The sequence below is a fragment of the Mus caroli genome, unplaced genomic scaffold (assembly GCF_978045245.1).
Source record: "Mus caroli unplaced genomic scaffold, Mus_caroli_1 scaffold_5, whole genome shotgun sequence".
In the NCBI taxonomy this organism is placed as follows: domain Eukaryota; kingdom Metazoa; phylum Chordata; class Mammalia; order Rodentia; family Muridae; genus Mus; species Mus caroli.
The window spans coordinates 148382738-148402904 of record NW_028227260.1 but is presented as its reverse complement, the minus strand read 5'-3'; the positions used below and the strand labels follow the sequence as shown (position 1 = coordinate 148402904).

The 20167-nt window shown below is 40.2% G+C and overlaps 2 pseudogenes; one reads left to right on the top strand and one right to left on the bottom strand.

Annotated features, from left to right (window-relative positions):
- Positions 1 to 1631: 1631 nt before the first annotated feature.
- Positions 1632 to 16220, top strand: LOC147004848 (L-lactate dehydrogenase A chain pseudogene; annotated as a pseudogene).
- A 1363-nt stretch (positions 16221 to 17583) lies between these two features.
- LOC110286675 (calmodulin-alpha pseudogene) lies at positions 17584 to 18071 on the bottom strand (annotated as a pseudogene).
- Positions 18072 to 20167: the final 2096 nt, after the last annotated feature.

Here is a 20167-nt window from a genome sequence, read left to right as displayed (position 1 = left end):
TGCCCTTAGATTTATTTTGTAAGGTGTAAGTGTTAGACAAAATAGATACCTACTTAATATATACATATTGGTGAATTGGGTCATGTACTTGAATTTAAATGTTGGTCTTGGGCCAGGGAGATGACCTTGCAGATGAAAGTGCTTGATGCCAGGACTATTTGAGTTTGATCCCCAGAACCCAAGCCAAGAATTGATTCCTGCAAGTTATCCTTTGACCTCCACATGTATGCTATGGCACATGTGTATACACACATACACTAAATTAATTAATTCATTTTTTTAAATGTTAGTTCTAAATCAAGAAACCATTTAAACTCTAAAAGTATTTGGCAAAAGTTCTGGATAGATCTTAATTTAGTTTGAAGTTTTGTTCAGTTGGTAGGAAGCTCTTAAGAGAAAGGTTAATGTGTCAAAGCATGGTAATTTAAAAACTCCATAAATGTGCTGCTAGAAACAAAAATAACAACCTTCAGTTGTTCAGTGACTTCTTATTTCTTTGGGAATTGTTTTGGACTCTCTCCCATCAAGTAGAGCAAAACAAAACAAGTAAAGGAATGCATGCTATGCACTTGGTTTTTTTCCAAGGTCAGAAGGCACAGTGGCCCTGGTGATTGTGTATGTTTATGCTTACAGGCATTTAATATAAACAAACAATTGAAGAGATATGCTGAAGTGGAAACTTACGGGTTCTTCAGAAAGTCAGTTGGATGCTGGGGCAAACTCGTGAAGGAATGTTTTGTTAAAGTGGACACAGGTGTGAAAGGCTAAGGCAGACTCGTAAAGGAACATCTCACTGAAGCAGACACAGGAGAGAGGATGTTCTGCTAAAGCAAGCACATGAAAGGACATGTGATGAAGGATTCTTTGCTAACAACACACACGTATTGGTCTGCCTTACATTGTGTAGCTCAGCTCCATTTGTCAGGACTCCATAGAGAGAAACGCATCAAAAATCTTCTGGTGGTATACTGAAGTTTCTGGCTGCTTCTGAGGACTTGAGCTGATGGGATGCACATGCTGAGGCAAGACCTGTGCTGAGATAGGGTACGTGGAGGACACCTGATGTTTGGAGGGTATGAGTAGGACTCCACAGAGTGATGGAGACAGAGCTTGGCTAGCTGTGCAATGCTTGTGGGTCTTGCTTCTTTACTGACATTCTCTTCTCAGGGAGAGGCACAGCCTAGAACTTCTGGTGTGCCTCTGGGTCCTTCATGATGACTGGAGCTGAGGCTGAGGCCTGGCTGTCTCTGCTAGGTCCTGTCACTGCTGTTGCTAACCAGATTCTAACAAACTGTACTGCGGGTCTATCCTTGAAGTGTTTGCGAGTGAATCGAGCTGGACTGAACTAAACTGCCAATTTCCAGACAACACAGTCAGGAGTTGCTCCAGGGAACCTTTCTAAACAGGTCCACTTCCCCTGTATCCTTTCTTTTCTACTACCTGTGGTGGGTGGTGGGCTAAAAAGGAGGTTAAAGTATTAAAGAACCAACATTAAATATAAGGTTTGAAAAAAATTAGGTGCTGGAGCCACTGTCACAGAGCCCAAGCCATGCTGCTGCTCGCCCGTCATCCCCCCACCCCACCCCACCCCCCATTGTGCACTAGTGGTCTCAAAACATTCAAAGTCCAAGATGGCAACCCTTAAGGACCAGCTGATTGTGAATCTTCTTAAAGAAGAACAGGTCCTCCAGAACAAGATTACAGTTGTTGGGATTGGTGTTGTTGGCATGGCTTGTGCCATCAGTATCTTAACAAAGGACTTGGCAGATGAGCTTGCCCTTGGTGATGACATGCTAAAGGGAGAGATGATGGATCTCCAGCATGGCAGCTTCTTCCTTAAAACACCAAAAATTGTCTCCAGCAAAGACTGTAGTGTGACTGCAAACTCCAAGCTGGTCATCATCACAGCAGGGGCTGTCAGCAAGAGGGAGAGAGCCGACTCCACCTGGACCAGCGAACGTGAACATCTTCAGTTCATCATTCCCAACATTGTGAAGTACAGGCCACACTGCAAGCTGCTTATTGTCTCAAATCCAGTGGCTATCTTGACCTATGTGGCTTGGAAAATCAGTGACTTTCTCAAAAGCCGATTGTACTGGCTAGTTTTGTGTCAACTTGACACAGGCTGGAATTATCACAGAGAAAGGAGCTTCAGTTGGGGAAATGCCTCCATGACATCCAGCTATAAGGCATTTTCTCAATTAGTGATCAAGAGGGGAGGTCCCCTTGTGGGTGGTGCCATCCCTGGGCTGGTAGTCTTGGTTCTATAAGAAAGCAGGCTGAGCAAGCCAGGGGAAGCAAGCCAGTAAAGAACATCCCTCCATGGCCTCTGCATCAGCTCCTGCTTCCTGACCTGCTTGAGTTCCAGTCCTGACTTCCTTTGGTGATCAACAGCAATGTGGAAGTATAAGCTGAATAAACCCTTTCCTCCCCAACTGCTTCTTGGTCATGATGTTTGTGCAGGAATAGAAACCCTGACTAAGACAAATTGGTACCAGCACAGTGGGGTATTCCTGTGACAACCTGACCATGTTTGGGGGAGGACTATAGAAGGACCTTGGAACTTTGGGCCAGAAGATCCATTCTGTGTTAAGAGCTCTTTGGGATGTTGTGTAGGAGCTTGGAAGATAATGTTGAGAACAGTGCAGAAGATGGAGGCCTGGCTTGTGTAATTTCAGAGGGAAAATTAAAGACTCTTTTCAGGGCCATTGCTATTTTGGATTGTGAAGATTCTGTTGTTCTGGTTAGCTGGGGCTGAAGAATCAGCTGTGATTAACAAGATACCAGAACTACTAAAGTGAAAACTTTTCCTTACTGGGACTATTGATGCTGGTTAGCTAGAGCTAAGAAATTAGCGGTGATTAAGAAGAGAGAAGACAGCTACAGTGTACTTGCATATAATAAATAAATAAATCTTTAAAAAAAAAAAAAAGAGAGCAGCATCACTGAGGTGACATCTTCTAGGAAGTGTTTTCTGAAAGCACAGAGACTGTGTTCCAGAGATAGCCAAGGTTGTATCTCGTGCTGCAGCAGGACTTGGTAATGTGTAAGAGTTACCCAGGTGGTACTGGTTTTGAAGGCATGAAGGGGTCATGCAGAACAGCTGAGGCTCAGCACTGTGAGAGGCCACAGAAGGCCACTGGTAAAGGTGCAGCCTCAGTTGCAATTGATGGCCCAGGACTGAAGGGGTCATGCAAAGGAGATGAGGCTTGGCACCATGAAAAGAGCCTATGAGAGGCTATTGGTGAAGCCTAGTTACTGCAGTGTTTTGGAGATGCCAGTACCACGAGATGACCACCAAGAACAGCAGCAGCAGTGGAGTACAGGCAGCTGGAGCCTAGAAGACAAGGTGTGTGCTACAAAGGGCATGGCTGGAGAAGTGACCCAAGCGCTTGGAGGAGCCCAGAAAATCATGAGTTGGATCCCAGACATTGGACAGTTGGAGTTTAAATTTTGCTTTTGATTGTGACTGTGCCCTGGTATTTTTCCCTCTTGAAGGAGGAAAATATTTTAGTGGATACCATAGTTAAGAGACTTTTAACTGTAAAAAAATCTTTGGATTTTAAAAGATATTGGATATTTTGAAAGGATTGAACTTTTAATATATAAAGACTTTGGGACTTTTAAAGTTATTTAATATTTTGGGGATGAATAAGAACTAAGGGTTGAGGCTTACTAGTAATGTATTTCTGTGTCAAGTTGACAAAGGGGTCAATTGTACTGGCTATTTTTTTGTCAACTTGACACAGGCTGGAGTTATCACAGGGAAAGTAGCTTCAGTTGGGGAAATGCCTCCACGAGATCCAACTGCAAGGTATTTTCTCAATTATTGATCAAGTGGGGAGGTCCCCTTGTGGGTGGTGCCATCTCTGGGCACTGCCAACTGTGCAGGCTTCGATTACCCTGTGAGCCTGCTGCATTGCTGCCCTGCACACCCTCATCAAACGTGCCTAGGCCATCGAGTTCCCAGTTAGTCATAACCTGGCTCCACTGTGTAAGTTTTACTCCTTTCTAAGGAGCAATAAACAGTTATTGGCTCCTAAAAGCATGGAGAGTCCCAAGGTATATTTCCTGGTTCTTTCAAAAGTAAACACTGCCCCCTAACATTCTCATCCATGCAACCAAAATAAAAGACAGCATATCCCTGCCAAAAACACATAGAAGTAGGAGGGAGACTTGTTGGAAAGAAGGGGCTCGACTAGAATGAAAAAAGGATAAGAAAGAATAATTAAAGGGGAACATGTATGAAATCATAAATAGGACAAACATTTTTAAACAAATCAAGTACCAAGAAAAATATTACAAATGTACGTTCTTGTATTTATCAAAACTAAATTGAAGAAGAGAGGACAAATGAAAACCTGACTAATAACAAAATCTGCTAGAGTTGGAGAGATGGTTAAGAGCATTAACTAATCTTCCAGAAGACCCAGGTCCAGTTTCCAGCAACCATGTGGCAGCTCACAACTGTCTGTAACTCCAGCTCCAGGGGATCTGACGCCCTCACACAGACATACATGCAGGCAAATCAGCAATCTGCATAAAATAAAAACAAAAGCAAGATCTACCTAGAGAAAAGAGAAATGAAGTGGGATGGAAACCGGAATTAAAGTGAAACTTACCTGAACATGACTCGTTTTATTGTCTGACTTTGGAAATAATGTAAGTATTTTAAGTTAAAATAAATATTATATATAATATAATGTAGCTAATATAACTATTATACATAATATAAGCTTTTGAATGTAAATATTTAAACTAAAAACATTTTTTAAATGGCAACAAATATAGCAGAAAGACTGGAAGCAAGAGACCAAGGCGGTCTGTTATAAACTAGGGGTCCTGAAGTGGTTTTCTGTGTCTGTTTGCAAGTGCCTATCTGGCTAAGGACAATCATGAGTTTATTCCTGGGGATACTCAAAAGTATCATTGAGGGGCTGGAGAGACAGCTTTATGGTTAAGAGCACTTGTTGCTCTTGCAGAGGAACCAGATTCGATTTCCTGGTACCCATGTGGTGACTCACAACCATCTCATAACTCCAGTTCCAGAGAATGTGATTGCTTTCTTCAAGCCATCTCTGATATATACTTATATTCAGGTATAGCATTCATAAATAAATAAATAAATACATAAATAAATAAATACACATACATGTGTGCTCATATGTACACATACCACATACATGTGTGCGCACATGCACACACACACACACACACACACACTATTAGTTGAATCTCAAAGGCGGTGTTACTTAATCTAGGGTGTAAATGTTGCAATTTATTCACTATTCGTTATTCCTACATTGCTAGCCCTTGCTAGTGCAGAGCCCAGACAGTGAAAAGTGTGCCTTAATAGCACTGTGGTAATGCAGGTTCCTTTGATGTTCAGTCTTCTAAATCGCACAGGATTCCTGAGCCTTCAGGTTCTTCATTCCCTGCAAAATGACTCAACGCTGATCAATTCCAATTAGCTCTTTACTTTCCTACTGCCACTACAAGCACTGTTAGGAAAATTCCACGGTCTTTCTTGTGTTGGTGAGCAGAAGTCAGCACAGCTGGGCTGGCAACAAGATCTGATCCCTCTTTCTCCTTCAGTCACTATCCCTTGTGATGATACTGCTCCGGAAGCTGCTTGGGCCCCTTCCTTAAAGTAACTTGGTTCTGTGTTCAATAGATTCTTTCAATGCTGAAGTGTCCTGAGGCTGGGGAAGGACTCATCCAGAAAACACTGCTCCCTCCCCCCAGACATTCTACTCTCAGCTCATAGCTGATAGAAGCTCTCCAGAGGGCAAGGTTCACTGCCCTGCATTTTAGGGGAGACTGCTTTCTTAACATTGGATGGGTAATTGTAAACCTAGGGTGATGCCTATAGGGTCCATTTTGAGGATCTGCCACAGAAAGTGTGTGTGTGTGTGTGTGTGTGTGTGTGTGTGTGTGTGTAGTGTTTGAAGTGTATGCCAAGTATTTTCATTGACTGCATCAAGATTTTTGTATCTTAAGTAAATTACATTTTTTTTTTATATCTAGTCACTAGTTGATAAGAATTCAACCACACTGTAGTGCCATGAGGATGAGCTGAATTCAGGTCCCATGTCCAGAGTAAGTTATTTAAGCTTTCATTTTCTTAACTTCCTTATTTTTAAAAAAATATAGTTTTTTTTTAATTTATGTACATCGGTGCTTTGATTACATGTGAGGGTGTTGGGTCCCTTGGAACTGGAGTTACAGACAGTTGTGAACTACCATGTGGGTGCTGGGAACTGAACCTGGATCCTCTGGAAAAGCAGCCAGTGTGCTTAACCACTGAACCATCTCTCCAGTCCAAACTTCCTTATTTTTGAGATGGGAACATTGAAATACATTGATGGGTGACTATAAAGATTAAATGAGAAAATGCATACAAAATGCTTAGCTCAGTAGTATTGGGTTTATAGCAAGTGCTTGTTAATGTTCATTCATAACAAAATAAGACGAGGAAAAACAATGGCCGGGGACAACGTGCACACTTTGTTAAGCAAATGCAACGTGTTGTGCTTACTACTTGAAATGAACATGGCTACCAGCATCCGTGTTATATGTTAGCTCCCTTGTACTCAGTCATGCTATAAACTTCAAAAACATACCCTTTGCCCTACATTTCCCTGTTTTCTCTATCTTTCTGCTGCTAGAATCACTGTTCTGCCATTTATTTCTAAAACTTTGAGAGTGTTTACATTACATGTATAAATAAAATCATGTAATAGTTCTTGTTTAATTCTGGGTTATTCTGCTTAGCATAATGCCTTCTGGTATATTTCATTTCATCATTACCAGAATTTTTCTCTTTTTTTAACCATTATATAATATTCAATCACATATATTTTCCCATGTAAACTATCAGAAGACACTTCGGTTGTTTTCCAAGTCTTGGCTACAGTGAATAATGATGCAAAGGGCATGTGAATGTAGATCTCTATTGAAGATACTTTTGAATATATAGCAGAGCTAGAATTGCTAGATTGCATGTGTCCAATTGAATTTTTCTGTTGCTGTGATAATACATTGACCACAACCAACTTTAGAAGGGAAAAGGTGAGTTAGCTTAGACACATCCCTATCACAATCCATCACTGACTGAAATCAGGGTGAGAAGTCAAGGCATGAACAGAATGAAGCAAACATTATAGAGGACTGTTGCTTGTTGCTAACTTCCCATTGCTTGCTCAGCCTGCTTTCTTTTTTTTTTTTTTTTTTTTTTTTTTTGGTTTTTCGAGACAGGGTTTCTCTGTGTAGCCCTGGCTGTCCTGGAACTCACTTTGTAGACCAGGCTGGCCTCGAACTCAGAAATCCGCCTGCCTCTGCCTCCCGAGTGCTGGGATTAAAGGCGTGCGCCACCACGCCCGGCTTCAGCCTGCTTTCTTATACTACCTTGGATCACTTGCTCAGGGATCGTGTCTTGATATGAATGAGAGTGGCTCCCATATGCTCATATATTTGAATGCTTGGACTCCAGTTGATGGAACTTTTTGGGACTGGTTAGAAGGTGTGGGTTTGTTGGAGGAAGTGTGTCACTAGGGGTGGACTTTGACATTTCAAAGGCCCAAGCTATTACTGGTTAGCTCCCTCTGTCTCGTGCTTATGGCTCCAGATGTCCAGTATGATCTCAGCTACTGCTTCAGTACCATCCATGCCTGCCTGCTGCCATGCCCCTCCCCTCGCCCATGGTAGCTATGGACACTAACCCTCTGGACCTGTGAATCTCAAATTATATACATTTTTTTATAAGTTGCTTTGACCACGGTGTCTCTTTGTAGCAACAAAAAGATAACTAAGATAGATAGAAACACCCACAGTGGGCTGGGCCCTCCAGCATCGACCATCAACCAAGAAAACACCCCCATATGTGTTTACAGGCACACTGGTGGAGGCAATGCATCAATAGAGGTTTCTCTTCCTAGAGGACTTGACACAACTTGTGTCAAGTTGACAAACAAACAAATGGTCATTCTAATGTCATTTTTAAAGAATTCCTATACCATTCTTCATAGATACCCATCTGCAGCCCTGTGAACAGCATATGAGTTATCCTTTCTCCATATCCTTACCACTACTCACCATCTCTTAACTTTTTGATAATACTCTAACAGGTATCAGATACCTCATTACGAGTTTGATTTGCATGTCCTAGATGTTAACTCCTTTTCATATACCTGCTGGTCACTTGCATATCTTCTGGGGGGAGGGCAAGGAGACAAATATCTAGATGCCTATGGATGTTTTTAAATCATATTTTTGCCAGTTTAGTAGAGAGTTGCCTTTCAGTGATGAAAAAGAAAATCTCAGAAAAGTACGCATACAGAAGTTGGCAACTTCAGTGTAATAAAAGCCCCGGATGACCAATCCACAGCTAATATCGTACTTAATGGGGAGAAGTTAAAAAGCCTTTCTTCTAAGATAAGAAATAATACAAAAGTACTCACTTTTGCCACTTCTATTTCTATTTCTCATAGTACAGGAAGTCCTCATGTAAGCAATGGCTTACAAAGTGGAAAAGAGAAAGTCAGACTTCCTATTTGATGGTGGCACGATCTTACATACAGAAAACCCCAGAGACACCACTAAATACTGTAAGAACCAGCAAGTGAAGTTGTACTTATATTCATAAAACCAGCATGAAAAAATCAGTTGTGTTTCTGTGGTAGTGAAGAAACTGGATGCTCATATGTAAAAGAGAAATCTGAGCATTGTCTGACACAAGATACAGAAATAAGCCTGGAATGGATTAAAGATTCCAGTGTAAGATCTGCAAGTGTCAAACCTAAGGAAACCTAGGGTAAGCTCCTTGACATTGGTCTGACAATGATTTCTTGTCTATGACCTCAAACATGCAGCAAGAAAGGAAGCGACAAACAAATGGGACTGTGACAAACTCAGAGTCAGCTACACATCAAGGAATAAGCTGACAGAAAGAACAATAACTTATGGTATAGGAAAAATATTCACAAGCCATGTACCTGGTAAGAGGTTATGAGTATACAGGGACTGGAAGGATTGTTTGATGGTTAAGAGTGCCTTGTGCTCTTACAGAGGACCAGCGTTTGATTCCCAGCACCCATGCCAGGCAGATCACAAATGTTTGTAACTTCAGATCCAGGGGATCCAATGCTTTGCTCTGGCTTCTGTGTACACCTACAATTGTGTACACCTAACCACATTCACATATACATAATTTAAAAACTACAACAGTGGTTTTAAAAAAAAAACTTGTAACTGAATATCAAGGAAACAAATTATCAGATTATTTTAATTTCTTTTCTTTATTTCTATGTGATATTTTATGTACATCTTAGTTACTTTTGTACTGTTACGATGAAAGAAACACCGTGCTCCCAAAGAAACTTAAGGAGGAAAAAGGCTTATTTGGCTTACATATCCTGAATGGCAGTCCACTGAAATAAGGCAAGGCAGAAACATAAGAACCTGGAGGCAGGAGCTGATGCAGAAGCCATGAAGGGATGTTGCTTCCTGGCTTGTTCCCTATGGCTTGCTCAGCCTACTCTCTTATAGAAGAACCCAGGACTACCAGCCCAAGGATGACACCAACCACAATGGGCTGACCCCTCCCCCATTAATTACTAATTAAGAAAATGCCCTACAGGCTTCCCTACAACTGTATCTTATGAAATCATTTTCTCAGTTGAGGTTCCCTTTGCTTAGATGATCCTAGCTTATTTCAAGGTGACAGAAACATCAGTCAGCACAAGGTATAGTCAATTCATTCATTTTACTATTATTCCACTTTGTAAATATATTGCAACTTATTTATTCAATATTTTCTTTTTTAAAAAATTATTTAATGTAAGTACACTGTAGCTGTCTTCAGACACTGAAGAAGAGGGCATCAGATCTCATTATGGATGGTTGTGAGCCATCATATGGTTGCTGGGATTTGAACTCAGGACCTTCGGAAGAGCAGTCAGAGCTCTTAACCGCTGAGCCATCTCTCCAGCCTCAATATTTTCTTTATTCTAGAAATTTTCATATATATATATATGTGCAATGAACTATGGTCATACTACCCCCATACCTTCCTCCTACTCTTCCCTCCCCAATGTCTTCCCTTCTAACTTTGTGTCTTTGTTTTCTTTTGATAGTCCTGTAAGAACAGTGAGTGCTACCCATGTGTACAAGGGTGTGGTGCAAAAGAATCTTTCCAGTGGTCCTAGCCTCAAAGAATGATTTTCTCTCTCTCTCTCTCTCATCAGCTATCAACTGCCAATAGCTTCACAGTAAGGGGTGGGGCCTGGAGACAATCTACCCCTGCTGTGGCAGAACTTTGGCTTACTTGATCTTGTGGGGAGGGGGGGGGGTCTCTGCAGATAACCATAGCTGCCATGAGGTCATGAGTGCAGTGCTGTCCATGTCATGTTCAAAATACAGTATCACATAGCACTCCTCCCCATTCTCTGACTCATATTTTTTCTGCCTCCTTGTCATCAATGATTCCCACTGAGGGCTACCCAGTCTTCTGGTAATAGGTATTTGGTTGCTTTCATTTGAGGTTATTATGAACAGAGTGGTTTTAACCACTCTTGACAAGTCTGTTTGTGAAATAAATCGGAGTGGAATCAGTGACTATACAACAGTTATTAGGTCTCAGTTTATGAGAAAATGACATTTTTCCAAAATAGTTGTACAATTCTACACCATGGCATGAGAGTTGAATTTCAGTTCATCTATATCCTCACCAAAATGTAATGCTACTGGACTTAATTTAACCTATTTTAGTGATTATGGAGTGGCATGATATTGTAGTTTTAAATTTCATTTGATGTTGAACACATTTTCATGTACTTATTAGTCTTCATATATTTTTCTTTCATGGGGGTCTTTTCATATATTTTATTAACGTATATATACATTTTAATTTTTAACTAAATTGTATGTATTTACTATCTACACATACTGTTTTGAAGTATATACACATTGTAGAATGACTGGTCTAGCTAATTAACATATTCATTACCTCTCACAGCTATCATTTTGTAGTGAGAACAGTTTATATGTAATTTTAGATTTTTCCAAGGGTATAATATATTCTTAGCTATCTTCGTCATGATGTACAATAAATCTCTTGAACTTATTCCTCCTAACTAAAATTTTATATCTCTTTGATGAATTTTCCCCAGTCCCCAACCCCCAGCTAACAACCATTCTTTTCAATTTTTTATGCAGATTTAAATTGGACTGTTTTTCATTTTATTATTGAAAGCATTCTTTATGAATTCTGGGTGTAAGCCCCTGTGAGACGAATACATTGTGAATATCTTCTTCTCCCAAACTGGTTTGTGTTTGTATTTTCTTAATTGATATTGGATAAGCAGTTTTCATTTTGACGAAGCTTGTTCTTAGGAAACCTAGTGGTCCCTGACTCCTGCAATGTTACCATATTGATTCTAAACTTAGTGAGGACACACAGTAGATCCGCATAGCACACTGCAGTCCAGAACTCCTGAACTCAAGTCACCTTGCCTCAGTCTCCAAATTAGCTGGAACTACAGACATGTGCTACCATTCCAGGCTCAATTTATACTTTTTATTAATTAATTTCTATTGTGTCTTCACCAAAGTAATGATAATTCCTTCCCTACATTTCATTCTCAAAATGTGCATTTTTCTCTTGTTTGCTTAGATTTAGCTATGATTTAGCTCAAGCAGTGTTTATGTATGGTGTTTGGTAAGTTTATTTTTAACACATGGATGACAATTTGCTCTAGCAAGTCTTTTTGAAACTTCTTTGTCCCATTACAGTCTCGTGGCCTTTATATTGAAAACTGATTGGCACTTCTAGCTTTGCTTGTATATTCAGTTCCTTATTTGCCTTTTACACTGTGTCTTATTATACGTCTTGATATTTATAACTTTAAAGTAACCTTTGAAATCAGTTTGTCTACCACCTTTGTCGTTGTCTGTGTCCTAAGACAATATCAGTTACAGGCCAGAGGTCCTCAGCCTTCCTAATGCCGAGACCTTTAATATAGCTCCTATTGCTATGGTTATGGTGATCCCCCAACCACAAAACTGTTTTTGTTTCTACCTCATAACTACTATTTTGTTACTTTTATGAATCATACTGTAAATATATGATTGCAGGATATCTAATATGCAACCCCTGTGAAAGAGTCACTGGACCCCCAAAATGGTCAGGACTCACAGGTTGGAAACTGCTGCTCAAGAGCCTGTTTCATTCAGTTCCCTCAAAAACTTCCATGTGTATCAGCTGACAAACACTGATCTCTTCAGCTCAGTGAGCCTGGGATAGTCATTTTCATGTCCACGTTCCAGCACCATGATCAAAAAGGTGATGTGAGTGCAATTCTCTCCATGTATGTTTCCTACCTCTCAGGAAGCACCATTCCTTTTGCTTTAAAGTCTAAAACAGTTGTATCATGGATTTTACCCATTTTTTTGAGGGGAATATATATATATATCAACATGGCTACAATCAGAACATTCATGTTAAGCTGTGGTCCTTTCCAAACTGCCACCATTTAAGGACAGGAAAATGAAGGAGGAACTCTGAATGACTTACAAATAGGCATTAGCAACCCCACCAACTCTCTTACCTATAACAAGAAGAAAATTTGAAAATAGATATCTCACACTAATTAAAAGAATCATATACATCAGAAGAAGCATCCTTCTGCCCTTTGTAACTGTTAAGCAGTCAAGATGTGAGTTCTGGGAACAAACAACTAAATTCAAAATTTTATCCCATTTTAATCTAGGCTACTGACTGCCAAGCAGAGACCACATAGACTTTGGGGAAATAAAAACAGTAAGGCACAAGAGAGATGATGGCTCAGTAGTTAAGAACACTGGTTGCTCGTTCAGAAGACCAGAATTCAGTTCCTAGCATGCACATGGTGGTTCACAATGTTCTGTAACTGCAGTCCCAGGAAATCTTACACCCTCTCTTCTGGCATCTGAAGATACTGCACACACATGATACAAAGACATACATACAAGCAAATTACCCACACACATCAAATACCCACACACATAAAAACTCACACACATAAAATATACATCCACATAAAAAAAGGTTTAAAACATTTTTTTAAATTAGATATTCAGAATAATAAACCAAGAAATGGATTTTGAAATCAGGTTACTTTCAAAGTGAGTTTAAATGGTGGTACCCTGCAAGGGTAGAAAATGTTACTCCTAGAAGACATAAGTTATTAAATAAAAGTCACAGCTCCAGGCATGGGATACATCCCTATGAATTATTAATCAAGGAGGCTCCAGAGATCTCCCAAACAGCACAGGCTATTACCGTTGTTTTTGGTTACTGTGACAGTTTGAATAAGAATGGACTTCATAGGCCCATATTTGAATGCTTAGGGAGTGGCCTAAGGAGGTGTGGCCTTGTTAGAAAAAGTGTGTCACTGGGAGCAGGCTTTGAGGTTTCAGATGCTCAAACCAGGCTCTGTCTCTGTCTCTGTCTCTCTGTCTCTCTGTCTCTCTGTCTCTCTGTCTCTCTGTCTCTCTGTCTCTCTGTCTCTCTGTCTCTCTGTCTCTCTCTCTCTCTCTCTCTCTCTCTTTCTCTCTTTCTCTGCTATCTGCTGATCCAAATGCAGAACTCTTAGTTACCTCTCCAGCACCATGTCTGCCTATGTACTGTCATGTTTCCCCCCATGACTATAATGGACTAAACCTAGGAAACTGTAAGTCAGCATCAATGAAATGTTTTCCTTTGTAAGAGTTGCATGGTTGTGCTGTCTCTTCAGAGCAACAGAACATTGACTAAGAGAGTTTTACCTGCCGTAGCAGGTTTATAAGACCCTGTTGCTGAGAACACACATTTTGGGTACAGAATATAGAGAAACTAATATGAAATTGACAAGGAAAATTCCTCCCTACCAGCTAGTTTCCATAGTTCTATAATGTGCTATGTAGGCTGAGAGAGAAAAGAAATCAATGGCCATATCTAGCATTTGTTCCTGAACTGTAGAATACCAACCTTAAAGGGAAGATGTACCCTCTAGTGCAACAGTCACATGACTGCTCTCAGAGTAACTAATCTGTCTCTGTTTTGATTTGAGACCTGCACTACTGGAGGGAATCCGTGCCTGTGCTATAATCATGCTCAAAAGTCCATAGCTGTCATAGACATCAAGGACACCACAAGGAAACCCACCGAATCAGCTCACCTGGTCTCATCATGGCTCACAGAGACTGAATGGACAGCCAGGGAGTATGTATGGGACTGACCTTGGCCCTCTGCATATATGTTACAGTGGTGTAGCTTGCTTCTTCTTGTGAGACTCCTAGCAATGAGAACTGGTGACGTTTCTGACTCTGTTGCATGCCTTTGGGACCATTTTCCTCCTACTGGGTTGCCTTGTTCAGCGTTAATATAAGGAGAGGTATCTCTTCTTACTGCAACTTGCCATGTTTGGTTAGTATTCATGGGATGCCTGCCCTTTACTGAAGAGAAACAGAAGAGAAGTGGGTGGGGTAGATAGGGGAGGTGCGGGGTTGGGGAGACTGATAAGGCAGGGAGGGGCTGTTGTCTAGATGTAAAGAAAAAAGTTCAGGGCTGTGATGGGTGGGTAGGGGCTGGAAATAGAACTCAGCAGTTAAACGCACTTGTTCTTGCCAAGGACATAGATTTGGTTCAAAGTATACATGATAGTTAACAATCACCCCTAATTCCAGTCCCAGCGATCCAGTGTCTTCTTCTGGCCTCCATGTGCATGTGGTGCATGTATGTGAAGCAAAGCATTCATATACATAAATACATAAATTTTAAAAAGTGTTTTAAGACTCCATAACTGAGGAGGTTACAGGCCTAATTGTGAAACCTATTACTGTTATTTTGCTTACTAGTTATGTTGTGACTCAAGCGGTCTCCTATCTTGGTCAGAGAAGTTTCTTTGTGCAATGGGCAGCAGTCAATATAGAGATTCATAAGTAGTCAAAACATTGAGAATAAGCGACTGTGTATACCCATCCATTAATGAGATCTTTATCGATCCCTCAATCCTCCCTTGTCCCAGCCCAAGATGCAAGGAACATCACTCAAGGAAGAGGAAGCAGAAAAAAATGTAAGAGCCAGAGGATGGGGAGGAGTGTTGTGTAATACTCTCTCCAGATAATGGCATAGTTATTGTACTAATGAACTCACAGCAGCCGTAGATACCTGCATAAGACCTAAATAACCTAAGTCATCAAAATTTCATCATGGATGGAGAAGAGCTCACAAGGCCCCACCTCTAAGAACCAAGAAACTATTGGCATCTGTAAGCTACTGGAGAAGGGAAGAAGAATCATTCTTTGGGTGTGTAGTCACTGGTAGATTGCCCATGCTCTACTGGATAGCCACACACCCACACACATGTGTGCAGCACTAATGACTATTGCTTTAAGAAGAGGGTGTAAAATTAGGACAGGAACACAACAATGATATGGGGAGAGTTGGAGGAAGAAAATCAGGGCTGTATATAATCATATTTCACTGTATGTGAAATTCTCCAAGAGTTGAGATGTTGGACTCAAAATTGGAATGGGTCAAGACTGTGCATGATATATTTTGACTGAAGCATGGCTGTGAGCTTGGGCAAAAGGGCAAACAGAGTTCACTGTTCTGAATAGTGTTATGCTTGAATAGTCCCAGGCCCCCAGAATGTGAATGTACTTGGAAGTAGAATTTTTGAGTACATGATTACTTAAGATGAGATCATAATGGGTTCGAGTTGCACCTTAACTAGAATGAACACCATGTGAGAACAAACAAGAAAGGAGAGTATAGGGTGATGGCAGTGGAGATAAGAGTAATATGTCTATAAATAGAACGAGGCTTGCCAACACATGAGGCTGAAGAGAGGCATGGAACAAATCAACTTCGGGAATAAAGCAATATTAGGACTCCTTCAGTAGCTTGACTTTGGACCTCTGGCTTCTAGAACTCAGATAGAAAATTTCTTTTGTTACAAATAACTGAATCTATAACACTTTATTATCACAGCCCTAGGAAACACATGCATTGCTTGGACAAAGCTCTACCAGGCCTGGTTAACCCAAGAGCTGACCCTCTGACACTCTCTACCCCCCTCTCTCTATTCAGATTTGTTGAGGAAGAAATACCCTATTTCAGTTGTCCTTTGCATGAAATAGAAGTTTGGAAGAATCTCCAGGCAAAGCCAAAGGCTGCCCTCCTGGACTCAACATCTTGATTACTTGGGGTTTGTTGCAGTCCTAATGTTTCTAAGAATCATTTAATTCAATAAATATTTAGATTTTGTTTGTTTGTTTTGTTCTGTTCTGTTTTGTTTTGTAAGACAGGGTTTCTCTGTTTAAAAGCCCTGGCTGCCCTGGCACTTGCTTTGTAGACCAGGCTGGCCTTGAACTCACAGAGATCTACCTGCCTCTGCCTCCCGAGTACTGGGATTACAGGAGTGTAGTATCATATCTAGTTTAATTCAATAAATATTTAAAGGAGAAAGATTATCATTAATTTTTGGTGAAACTGAAACTTGGTGGCCTTATTTGAAAATTATCCTGGTCATTTCTGTTTATAATATACTTATCTTTTGCCTAGAAAATCCATGTTTGGAAGGTTATTTAAAAGAACTGATATTCCTATATTTAAAGACATTTATTTTCTGTATTGTCCAAAATAAAAACAATGGAAAGGGCAAAGAAGGGAGACAGAGACCAACAGAAAGACAGACAAACAGAAAAAGGTAAAGAATTAAATATGCTTCAAGAGGGTAGATATGTGGTTAAGAAATTTCAGAAAATTTTCAACATATAACATTCAGCCAGTCAAAAATTTTATGAAGAGATGAGTAACATGACTTAGGAATAGGTCTGTAAATTGTTTTTTTAGGTTTTTTTTTTTTTTTTTTTTTTTGGTTTTTCGAGACAGGGTTTCTCTGTATAGCCCTGGCTGTCCTGGAACTCACTTTGTAGACCAGGCTGGCCTCGAACTCAGAAATCCACCTGCCTCTGCCTCCCGAGTGTTGGGATTAAAGGTGTGCTCCACCACACCCGGCTTGTAAATTGTTTTTATTGTAATTTTTATTGGAAAATAAATATACAACTTGGAATGGATTTGAGGCAAACTGTGCCATAAGCAGCTTTTCTTTAAGTGGCTACAAACAAGTTAAAAAGCAAGTAACAATCAAAGAAAGTGTTTTGGGGACAATACCAGGAGGACAAAAAATAGTGTTCGAGTACCTGGATAAAAATACCTTTTTTGCAATCGTGCAACTTTTAAGTACATATTGTCGACTGTCCAGAGTCCATGCAAAGTTACAGCTCCACACTTCAACAACATTCTGACAGTTCTTAAAAGCTACTTTTTAAGAGGTATAACCCAGATGTTGCAGAAGGGTTTAGATATATCCAGAGTAAGCCACATGCAACATGTTAATTGATCAATTTTCTAAAATAAGGTTTAATGACAATGAAAATAAGATAAGGGGAGAAAACATGGAGGAATGAAGTCCTAATTACTATACATGTATATTTTTTGACAGTAGGGGGGAAACCTTTTACAGATAATTTACAAACAAAGAAAAGGCAAATAAGAAATTTTGTACAAGAAATTTAACACATTCTGTAGTGTCTTGACTTCACTGTCATCATTTGTACAAACTCTTCATAGTTTACCTGAACGTCCCCATCACTGTCTGCTTCCCTGATCATCTCATCGACCTCTTCATCTGTTAACTTCTCTCCAAGGTTTGTCATCACATGGCGAAGCTCTGCTGCACTAATATAGCCATTGCCATCCTTTTCAAACACACGGAATGCTTCTCTAATTTCTTCTTCACGGTCTGTGTCTTTCATTTTTCTTGCCATCATTGTCAGAGAGTGTGCCAGTACCATTTGCATCTACTTCTCTGATCATGTCCTGCAGCTCTGCTTCTGTGGGATTCTGCCCCAGGGACCTCATCACTGCCCTCAGCTCCTTTGTTGTTATTGTCCCATCCCCGTCCTTGTCAAATAGTGAGAAAGCTTCTCTGAACTCTGCAATCTGCTCTTCAGTCAGTTGGTCAGCCATGCTGCAAGGGCTACAGTTTTCCAAGACAAGACCAAACAACCACTCAACTCGCTCGCTCCACTTGGACTCTGTAAATTTTTTTTTTTTTTTTTTTTTTTTTTTGGTTTTTCAAGACAAGGTTTCTCTGTGTAGCCCTGGCTGTTCTGGAACTTACTTTGTAGACCAGGCTGGCCTGGAACTCAGAAATCAGTCAGTATGTTGTTCTGTTGTATGTCTCAGAAAATTAAGAATAGGAGCTTAAATAAATAGAGATAAGATTTTCTAATATAAGATGACAGATACATGTAGACAGTTCTTGGCTGATATGGCGACTCATACGACTCATAGATGTCAGTTACACACAGATTTCTGGAAGACTCAAGCTTTATTTTCCATATGTGTGGCTATTTTCCTTATGATGATAAATGGGCTTGCACCTGAAATATGCAGCTGATTTATTGATAGTACGAAGGAATAACAGCAAAAGATATATTCCACAATTGTCTATCCTGTTTTTTCCCTAGAAAGCCACAGAGAACTTTTTTTTAATCTCATTGGTCAGACATAATGTCCACATGCAGCAAAGTGACATACAAAGTGTTGCATTGTGTTAGTGTTGCATTGTGTTTAAATTTGTGTTACATTTTTACTTGTTTTGTATTGTGTATGTGTGTACACATGTGTCTGGGCATGCATGTAGATGGAGGTCAATGGACAATATCCTGGACTCAGTTCTCTCCTTCCACCATGTGGGTCCTGGGGATTGAACTCAGCTCATCTGGCTTGATGGCAGGTCTATTTACTCACTGAGCCATGTCCAGGACTTAAGAGTTTGCAATTTGAGCCAGTGTAGTTTCATGATGAGTTAGATGAAAAATTAAGACAGACAGGCACCATCAATGCGCAAATGGAAAATGCAGCTGGCCTCAATTAAAAAGAAATACACAATATAAATAAATTACATGGAAAAATTGCAAAGCAGAATCAAAAAGGACTTCAAGAAAGATAGTGGCGATAAGATGCTGAGAAAGAGATGAAGGTGTGATTGCAGACCTCGGGAAATACGGCTAATAACAAAAACAAACAGAGAAATCCAAACCATACTTGCAATGTTCACAAGGGATTGTGGGTTAGAATGATTGTCACTGTAAACTCACTGATTGTAACAGATGTACCACAACAGTCAGGAATGTTTCTAGCAAGAGTAAAGGTGTGGAGTGTGGACACAGTATTCTATGGAAACTCTACTTCCTACCCAGTTGTGCTAAGACTCTGACATTGCTTGGAAAAGGAAAGTCTACTTTAAAACACAGAATATCACCTAGTGGTGGTGTTGTACACTGTTAATCCCAGCACTTGGAACAGAGAGGCAGGAGGTCAGCCTGGTCTATATAGTGAACTCCAGGATAGCCAGGGATACATGGAGGAACCCTGTCTTGAAAAACAAAGCAGAATGAACACAAAAGAAACCACCAACACACAAAACCAAACCAAATGATAACAAAATTATAAAGTATCACTTGTGGCTACCCAAGTACCCACAGATACATTTTAGCAAATGTTGGCATCTTTTGGATAATTTTAGAAAAAATATTTAAAAAACAAAGCATTTTGGATTGTTCAAAACTAAAGCTGAGTTCGAAATCAGCCTGGTCTAGTGAGTTTCAGGCCAGCTAGGGATATTTCAGGAAAAAAAAATGTTAATTATTCTTGTGAGATGGAAAGATGACTCAGCAGTTATAAGGGCTTGTTATTCTTTCAGGGAACCCAGGTTCAATTCGCAGCACCCATGCTGTCTCACAACCATCTACAACTCTAGTTCTGGGAGGATCTGATGGCAAATAGATTTTTGTTCATTTTGATGACCTCCTCAGACAATAGGACAGTCACATATGCAGACAGAACACACACACACACTCACAGTGAGAGAGAGAGAGAGAGAGAGAGAGAGAGAGAGAGAGAGAGAGAGAGAGAAGAGAGGGAGGAGAGAAGGAGGAAACGAGAGGGGGGAGAGAAATCTATAAGAATTTAAAACACTGCTGACTTGAAGAATAAAAACTACAGTAGAAATTCCTATATTAGAAGCAAGAACTCTGGAAACAGTGTGAGAAATGTGTACTATTGATTGAGCAA